Source organism: Sphaerodactylus townsendi, unplaced genomic scaffold, assembly GCF_021028975.2.
Source record: "Sphaerodactylus townsendi isolate TG3544 unplaced genomic scaffold, MPM_Stown_v2.3 scaffold_25, whole genome shotgun sequence".
In the NCBI taxonomy this organism is placed as follows: Eukaryota; Metazoa; Chordata; class Lepidosauria; order Squamata; family Sphaerodactylidae; genus Sphaerodactylus; species Sphaerodactylus townsendi.
The window spans coordinates 225,934-235,580 of NW_025950418.1; positions in this window are offsets into that span (position 1 = coordinate 225,934).

Below are 9,647 nucleotides of genomic sequence, written 5' to 3' on the forward strand. Positions count from 1 at the left end.
TGTTGATGGAAACCGCCCTGAGCCTTCGGGGAGGGCGGTATATAAATGTAACAAATAAATAATAAATAAATAAATGAAAATGGAACCTGTCTGAACTTGCTTTGGTAACAGTTACATCCACTTTTTCTTTTCTGAAGGATTTTATGAAGCGTTACAAAGGTCCAGCTGACCACTGGATTGGTCTCTTAAGAAATCTAAGCCAGCCCTGGAAATGGGTCAATGGGACCACTTTCAATAAATGGTGAGTCATCTTCCTTGCTTGATTCAAGCAGTCTAGGCCCAGAATTAGGATACATTATCTAGGCATGAAATAATTAACACCATTTAGTGTGTTTCTGATAGTTCTACGTTCTTAATGATTTTAAAGTTGAACTTAAAGAAAAGTAGTAAAACAGACACAAATGGTTATCTAAAATGCAAAGGATGTCCTTATGGCTTTTGGAACTAGTGTCCAAGTAAGAAAAGGTGAATAGTTGTGTAGAATTGACTGTCCTACCCCCAAACTTAGCTGAACCAGTGGAGGCTCCCAGGCAGCCAGTGCAGGCCCTGCCAATGGCTGAAGCAACTGCTCCAAGCCCCCTAAAAACCCCTTACCCAAGAGCAACCAAGGACAGGCTGGGCCGCAGCACAGGGAAGCTTGGCTGGGACACTCCGCATGCCAGTCACACCCTCCATGAAGCACAGACAAAGCAGGTCTTCTGCTGTACCATACCCACAGGCAGTCCCACGGATGAGGCTGAAAGGATCCCAGTTCCTCTTAGGCCAGCTTGGGGCAGAGGAGAGGCACTGTGAGGTAGCAGGGGAGGGAGGAACACACAAATAGAAGTAGGGTTGCCAGCTCTGGGTGGCAAAATACCTGCAGATTTTAGGAGCAGAACTTGGGGTTTGGAGAGGAGAGGAACTATATCAGGGTACATTGCCATAGAGCCAATCCTCCAAAGCAGCTATTTTCTCCAAGGGTGCTGATCTCTATTGCCTGGAGAACAATTATAATTGCAGGAGATCTTCAGGCCCCACCTGGAGACTGGCAACCCTGAACAGAAGGCCTAGGCCAGGAATTTAAACATCTCTGCTCCCCATACCCAGCAGGCCACACCCTTTTACCATGAGGCTTTAAAAGAGTCCAGAGCGGACTCATCCAGAGGAAATCCTTTAAAAGTCAGGAAACAGGGTAGCCAAGGAGAACTGGCTAGAGTTCTGCCTTGCAGTTAGAGGTGTGGAGCCCGAGAGAGAGAGAGAGAGACTTTACCTTTTTCATCATAAAGAAGACAGTACAGTTGTGTATTCTTCTGTGGAAGCTTAATGAGCATGCCTTCGCATTTCAAAGAGGTCCTGCTTCTCTTTCAAGGCTAGAGAATCTATTGAACCGCCAGTTTCATCCAAACCATTATCCTTTACAATCTTCAACAGAGCACTTTTATAAAAGAGCAAATGGCAATATTTTTGCTCTTCTGTAGTTGTTCATGCCATTTTATTTCCCTTGGCAGCACGGAGGCGGCAATATGGCAGGTGCAACTGTAGAAAAGCAAAAATGTTACTATAAGTCATCTGGAGCACTATAAATGCCATTTTATGACAGTGCTCTGTTTAACATTGTGAAAGATAGAGGTATGGACGAAGCCATTGCTTCAATATGATTTTCTTGCCTTGTAAGAGAATTGGAAGCAGGTGGGCCGGGGAAGGAAAGCACTAGGATCCTGGAAGCATTTCTCCAAACAAAAGGCCCAGGAAGATGTGGCACATAGATTCCCACATCTGCTGTCTTCTTTAGCTTGAAAAAGGTATAGGATGAAAAAAATCCCCCTCTTTCCCCAGCAACTGAGGTTTCTTCTGAAGCCCGCTGTAAGGGATGCTGAAGGGCAAAGCGCGCACAGCACTTGTAGCCATTAATAAGTTGATGGAGTAAAAACATGCTGCTCATCAGAAAGGTTATGTTAGAGATGTATTTGCAGGTACCAGAATCACATTATGGACCTTGTGATAACAAAGTGACATGGAAATTAGCCATCCCCCACTGTTACTTTGGGACTAAACAAGAGAAGATTAGTAGGATCCCAAGAAGTAAAGTGAGCCCTGAGTTCTTAGCTGCATGGAGAAAGCCATATGGGCACACACACACACATGGGAAAGTGGAAGTCAGTAAGGAACTTTTATTGGGGGCCACACGTTAAATTTTTTAAAAAATGTGTCTCTCTTGGGCTTCAGTTAGCTTTTCTTTGATATTTCTTCAGTGCTGATGAAGTCTACAAAAGATGATGATCCACAGAACTTCTTAATCTTAGAAGATTCAAAACTTTTGAATCTTTCGTTCAGCCGATTAGCAAAGCTGGACAAAAAAATGGTCATATTTAATTTTTTCAAAAATATATTTTAAATAAATACTTTAAAAAGAAAATTAAGTGGAGAAATATGTTGGGAGGAATACCAAAAGATGAGGCTGAAAGGATCCCAATTTCTCTTAGACCAGCTTGAGACAGAGGAGAGGAATTGTGAGGTAGCAGGGGAGGGAGAAACACACAACCTGAAGTAGAGTTGCCAGCTCTGGGTGGCAAAATACCTGGAGATTTCAGGAGTGCAACCTGGGGAGGATGGGGTTTGGAGATGGAGGAGGAGGAAGAGGAAGAAGAGAAGAAGAAGAGTTTGGATTTATATCCCCCCTTTCTCTCCTGTAGGAAACTCAAAGGGGCTTACAATCTCCTTGCCCTTCCCCCCTCACAACAAACACCCTGTGAGGTAGGTGGGGCTGAGAGAGCTCTGAGAAGCTGTGACTAGCCCAAGGTCACCCAGCTGGCGTCTGTGGGAGTGTACAGGCTAATCTGAATTCCCCAGATAAGCCTCCACAGCTCAGGCGGCAGAGCCGGGAATCAAACCCGGTTCCTCCAGATTACAGTACACCTGCTTTTAACCACTACGCCACTGCTGTGGAGAGGAACCACAGCAGGGTACACTGCCATAGAGCCAATCCTCCAAAGCAGCCTTTTCCCCAAGGGTTGCCTGGAGAACAATTGTAATAGCAGGAGGTCTCCAGGCCCCTAAATGGAAGGCCTGGGGCAGGAATTTAAACATATCTGTTCCCCATACCCAGCAGGGCCACACCCTTTTACCATGAGGCTTTAAAAGAGTCCAGGGCTGCCTCATCCAGGGGGAAATCCTTTAAAAGTCAGGAGGACTGGCTAGAGCTCTGCCTTGCAGTCAGAGGGGTGGAGCCACAGAAAGTGAGACTGTACCTTCCTTCCAGCATAAAGAAGACAGTACAGTCGAGCATTCTTCTGCAGAAATTGTTTGAGCATGCTTCCGTATTTCAAAGAGGTCCTGATTCTCTTTCAAGGCTACAGAATTGTATTGAAATGCCAGCTTCATCCGAACCATTATCCTTCACAATTTTAAACAGAGCGCTTTCATTAAAGAGCATTTATAGTGCTCTGGACAGCTTCTGGCAACACTTTTGCTTTTCTACAGTTGTACCCGCCATTTTGTTTCCTGTGGCAGCATGGAGGTTACAATATGGCAGGGGCAACTATAGAAAATCAAAAGAGTTGCTATAAGCCATCTGGTACACTATAAATGCCGTTTTATGAAAGTGCTCTGTTTAGCATTGTGAAAGATAGAGACGAAGCTGGACGAAGCTGTTGCTTCAATATGATTCTCTAGCCTTGTAAGAGAATTGGAAGTGGGTGGTGGAGGAGGCAAACACGAGGACCCCGGCAACATTTTTCCCAAACAAAAGGTCCAAGAAGATGTGGTATAAAGGTTCCCACATCTCCTGTGTTCTTTATGTCGAAAAAGTTATAGGATGAGACAGAATCAATGGTGGGATTCAGCAGGTTCACGCCACTTTGGAAGAACCGGTTGTTAAAGTGGTGCTTGTAAACAACCAGTTGTTAGTTGGTTCTGGTGGGTTTTCCGGGCTGTGTGGCGGTGGTCTGGTGGATCTTGTTCCTAACGTTTTGCCTGCATCTGTGGCCATATCTTTGTATATCATTAGAGAAATGTTCAGCTTCACGCTACTCCAGTGAGAAGAAAAGCTTTAGCGTGGGTACCGTGGTATATTGTTCAAACTTTCCTTTCACTGTGACACAGAAACAGACTTTCTATACCTTCTGAAGATGTCACATAGATGCTAGCGGTAAACGTTAGGAACAGATCCACCAGGATCATTGGCTACACAGCCCGAAACTCCACCAGAACCAATCAACTGTTGAAATCCCCTTTTAACAACCAGTTGTTAAATTATTTGAATCCCACTGGGCAGAATCCTCCTCTTTCCCCAACAACTGAGGTTTCACTAGTATGTTGTGGGTTTTCCAGGTTGTATGGCCGTGTTCCAGTAGCATTTTCTCCTGACATTTCACCTTCATCTGTAGCTGGCATCTTCAGAGGATCTGATGGTAGTAAAGCAAGTGGAGTATATATAAGAACATAAGAAAGAGCCTGCTGGATCACACCAGAGTCCATCTAGTCCAGCACTCTGCTACTCGCAGCGGCCCACCAGATGCTTTTGGGAGCTCACATGCAGGATGTGAAAGCTATGGCCTTCTGCTGCTGTTGCTCCTGAGCACCTAGTCTGCTAGGGCATTTGCAATCTCAGATCAAGAAGGATCAAGATTAGTAGCCATAGATCGACTTCTCCACATATCTGTCCAAGCCCCTTTTAAAGCTACCAAGGTTAGTGGCCATCACCACCTCCTGTGGCAGCATATTCCAAACACCAATCATACATTGTGTGAAGAAATGTTTCTTTTTATTAGTCCTAATTCTTCCCCCCACCATTTTCAATGTATGTCTCTGAGCTCTTAGTGTTGTGGGAGAAAGAGAGAAAAAATTTTATTCCCCTGTCAATATTTTCTGCTCCCATGCATAATTTTATAGACTTCAATCATATCCCCCCCCTCAGATCGCCTCCTCCCTAAACTAAATAGTACCAAACACGTGCAGCCTCTCCTCATAAGGAAGGTGCTCCAGTCCCTCAATCATCCTCGCTAAGCCTTCCTCTGCACTTTTTCTATTCTCTTCAATATCCTTTCTGAGATGTGTATGTACTCAGAACTGGACACAGTACTCTAAGTAAAGGTCGCATTCAATGCCTTATGTAAGGACATGACAATCTTTGCAGTTTTATTATCAATTCCTTCCCTAATTATTCCCAGCATAGAGTTTGCCTTTTTCACAGCTGCCATGCATTGAGTTGACATTCCCATGGAACTATCATTTAGTCATTAGTCATTTAGTTATAGTTTGTTGGACAACTCTATTTTTGTACAGGTTTACAATTCTTGGAGGAGGAAACTGTGCATATATGAACCATGAAGGTATTGCCAGCTCGAAATGCTCAAGGGAACAACCGTGGATCTGCAGCAAACTAGCTGTGACTTAATACAGGTTCCTACAGAACACCCTTGCCTCAGGTATTTTTAATATTCTGGTCACTTGATTCTTTCTTCCCCAGGCACTGCTTTACCAAAGGCAGATTTTACAATTTAGTTCAAAGGACAGGACTAGCAGAAAAATATAGCATCTTGTAAGAATGCATGTATTAAGATTGGTTGAGAAAAGGATCAGGGGTACAGAAGCAAACTCACACACAGTAAAAAAAAATCTATATCCTATAATTGGTTCTGGTGGGTTTTCCGGGCTGTGTGGCCGTGGTCTGGTGGATTTTGTTCCTAACATTTCACCAGCATCTGTGGCTGGCATCTTCAGAGGTGTATCACAGAGAAAAGTCTATTTCACACTGTGTCTAAGTGAGAAGGGAAAGTTTAGTGTGGTATATTGTCCATGTCCCAGGGTGGGGAACCAATCATTAAGTGTTTGGGTGGAACTTGCTATGCAAAGGTGTGGTTGAGTGCATTGTATTGCGGCAAGTACACAAAGACGCTGCAGCTGTAATTCCATTACAATATCCGTAATAGGAATATGGAGGCTCCGTTGGTATCCCATTTTATTCAGATGGGACACAGAGATTTTGAATTAAAATTTGCGGTGTTACAACACTTTCAACAATTAAAAACAAGATGTGACATTAATATTGATAATTTTATTTTAAGTATTGAAAACAGACTTATTTATAATTTTAAGAGCAATGTCACTGGTTTGAATCGTGAAATTGACTTTGCTTGTCACTTGTAATGGAATTACAGCTGCAGCGTCTTTGTGTATTCACAGCTGATTGTAGTTACAGCCTATGCATATATCCCTTGTAACTCTTCTTGTATATTAGGAGCAATAGTCATATTTTGGTTTAGCTCTGAGGAGAGACAAGTAAGAATATATGGTTATTATTAAAATGTATAAAATGTTTAAAATAGAACGTCTTAAAATAATTAAAATGTATAAAATGTATAAAATGTTTAAATATGTTAAAAATAAACAGTTAAAAATTTATTTGTTGTAAAATACTAAAATATTATGATGTATATAACACTTATGATGTATATAACATAACGTAGCGTATAATATAGTATATTCTATTTACTTAATTTTGTTTTTTAGAAAACCTGTATGGCACTTAAGAAATGTGTGAAAGAAAATGTCCCGTTCGGGGATCGGGCGGTATAGAAATTGAAATAATAAAATAAAATAAATAAAAATAAAATGGTTCTTCTCCTGAGGAAGACATCAGCGAAAACGCTTTGAAACACGTGAAGCAGAGGTGGGATCCAGCAGGTTCTCACAGGTTCCCGAGAGTAGGTTACTAATTATTTGTGTGTGCCGAGAGGGGGTTACTAATTGGCGATTTTGCCACGTGATTTTTTCCTTAGTTACTCCCCTCCTCCTCCTCAGCAGTAGCGTGCAGAACTTGAAGCAGTCTAGCAGGAGGTGCACCGGTGTGCGTGGCAGCCTGTGCCTGCATGCATTCGTTTCCCACCCAAGAACCAGCGCAGTGGCTGCGTCCTTGCCACACCCCCACCCAGCAATGCCCCCCCCCCAAAATGCCCGCCCAAGCCCCCATCGTGCCCCACCCAGCCCCATTGGCGCTACGCCACTGTTTGAATCCCACCACCATGGGAACCTCTTACTAAAATTTTTGGATCCCACCACTGACGTGAAGCGTTTGAGAGACTCTGCAGCCTCTCCTCATAAGGAAGGTGCTCCATTCCTTCAATCATCCTCGTTGCCCTTCTCTGCACCTTTTCTATCTCTTTGATATCCTTTTTGAGATGTGGCGACCAGAACTGAACACACAGTAATTCCGGCAAGGGAAATCGCATCAATGGCTTTATATAAGGGTACGATAATCCCTGTAGTTTTATTATTATCAACTCCTTTCCTAATTATTCCTAGCATAGAGTTTGCTCTTTTCACAGTCTGCAGCTGCATTGAGTTGACATTCCCATGGAACTATCAACTAAGACTCCCAAATCCCTTTCCTGGTCTGTGACTGATAGCACTGACCCTTGTAGCGTATAAGTGAAGTTTGGATTTTTTGCCCCTATGTGCATCACTTTGCATTTTGCTACATTGAACTGTAATTTGCCATTTCTTATCTTACTCACCCAATTTATTGCTGTCCACTTGGATTTCTCAGCAATCCTTTGCGGTTCTCACCACACTACATAATTCTGTATCACATCTGCAAACTTGGCCACTAATGCCACTCCACCCCTACTTCCAGGTCATCATTTATGAATAAGCAAGAGCACTGGTCCCAATACGGATCCTTGGGGGACACCACTCCCTACATCTCTCCATTGTGAGAACTTCCCATTTATACCCATCCTTTGCTTCCTGTTCCCTCAAACTCCAGGCGCCAGTTGCATTTCCTAGTAAACTGGGCCTTGGGACAAAGTCCCTGAGTTTGATGCCGCCCCCCGCCTCCCCGCCTGGCATATGGGCGGCCAACCCTCCTCACCATCACCAAACAATGATTTTTTTGCACCAGCTCACAAAACACCTCCCCCTCCCATCAAAACATACATGGCTCTCTCCCCACCACCTCTTTTCCTAATTTCCTAATCACAACAACCCTATGAGGTAGGTTGTTAGCCTGAGAAACAACTCCAAGCCAGTGCATGTGGGTATTAACCATGTAAATTTCTCACAAATCACCCCCAGCAAAACATTTTACTCAAACAAATGTCAGCATCATCTCTCACAAAATCACCTCCAATCCACCCCCCAAACAGCATCACTTTCTCAATGGTAAGCTTTAAACTAGGGAGCTCAGATTCTTCTTTTTTTAAACCTACCTTAAAGCTGGAGAATCTGGTCCCCTGTTAAAACAAACTCTGAAAGTGATGTTGTTTGGGGTGGATTCCTCCCCCACCCTGCAAAACAGCATCACTCTTTGAGGGTTAAGATTCAGATGAAACAAATAGCATAAGATTCAGCTGGAATCTGGGCAAATTTGGGCACATTTGGACAAAAATTGTCCGATTATGTCCTGCCCAAATATGAACAAATGCGAATGCAAGGTATTTGGGTTTTGGGGGGTATTTTTGGTGTTTTTTCGGCCTGCAGGGAGCGCCCTATGTCCCCGGGCGCCCCCCATTTGGTCACGTGGAAGGCGCCAACATTTCAGGGTCATTTTTTTAATTTTTAAGTGTTTTTTCACGTTTTGGCCTGCAGGGAGCGCATTTTTAAAGCTAGCGGAATCAGGATTTCAGGGAATCATCCAGAAACTGCCCTGATGATACCACCTGAGTTTGGTGATGTTTGGTTCAGGGGCAGCAAAGTTATGGACACCCAAATGGAATGCCCCCATCCTCATTGTTTTCAATGGGGGCTACCCATTTGAGGGACCATAACTTTGGTCCCCCTGAACATAACTTCACCAAACTTGGGTGGCATCATAAGAATAGTCAACATATGATACCCTGAAATTTTGGTGTTGCTAGCTTTAAAAATACATCCCTTCCAGGCACCCCAAGAAATTTGCCCAAGATTCTTTGTTTTGCAGTGACTTTGTTCCATTGTAGCCAGTGAGGAATTTCTGAGGCAGGCTGCAGATTTTTGAAGATAGAGAATAGAATAGAATAGAATCTTTATTGGCCAAGTGTGATTGGACACACAAGGAATTTGTCTCCGGTGCATATGCTCTCAGTGTACATAAAAGAAAAATACATTTGTCAAGAATCATAAGGTACAGCACTTTTAACCTGCTAAGGTACAGCACTCTAATGATTTGGTCATATAGGTCTAGTAAGCAATCAGGAAACAATCAGTAGTAATGAAAACATAAAATGTAAAATCATAAAATAAAATAAAATAAAATGTAATAAAATGTCAGCACAGGCTATAGTCATACAGTCATAAGTGGGAGGAGATGGGTAGCTAGGAATGGGATGAAAAAGTAGTGCAGTAATTATATAATAAGTATATAATAAAATAGTTTACACATAATATTCGAGGGAATTATTTGTTTAACAGAGTGATGGCATCTGGGAAAAACTGTTCTTATGGTTCAGCTAGTTGTCTTGTGCAGTGCTCTGTAGCTTAATCGCTTAGAGGGTAAGAGTTGAAACACGTTTATGTCCAGGGATGCCAGGGGTCAGTAAATATTTTCACAGCCCTTTTTTTGACCCGTGCAGTATACAGGTCCTCAATGCGAAGCTGCAGGTTAGCAGCAATTGTTTTTTCCTTGCAGTTCTTGATTTATTCTCTGAAGTCTTCAGTGTCGATCTTTAAGTTGGGTTGCAGAACCAAACCAA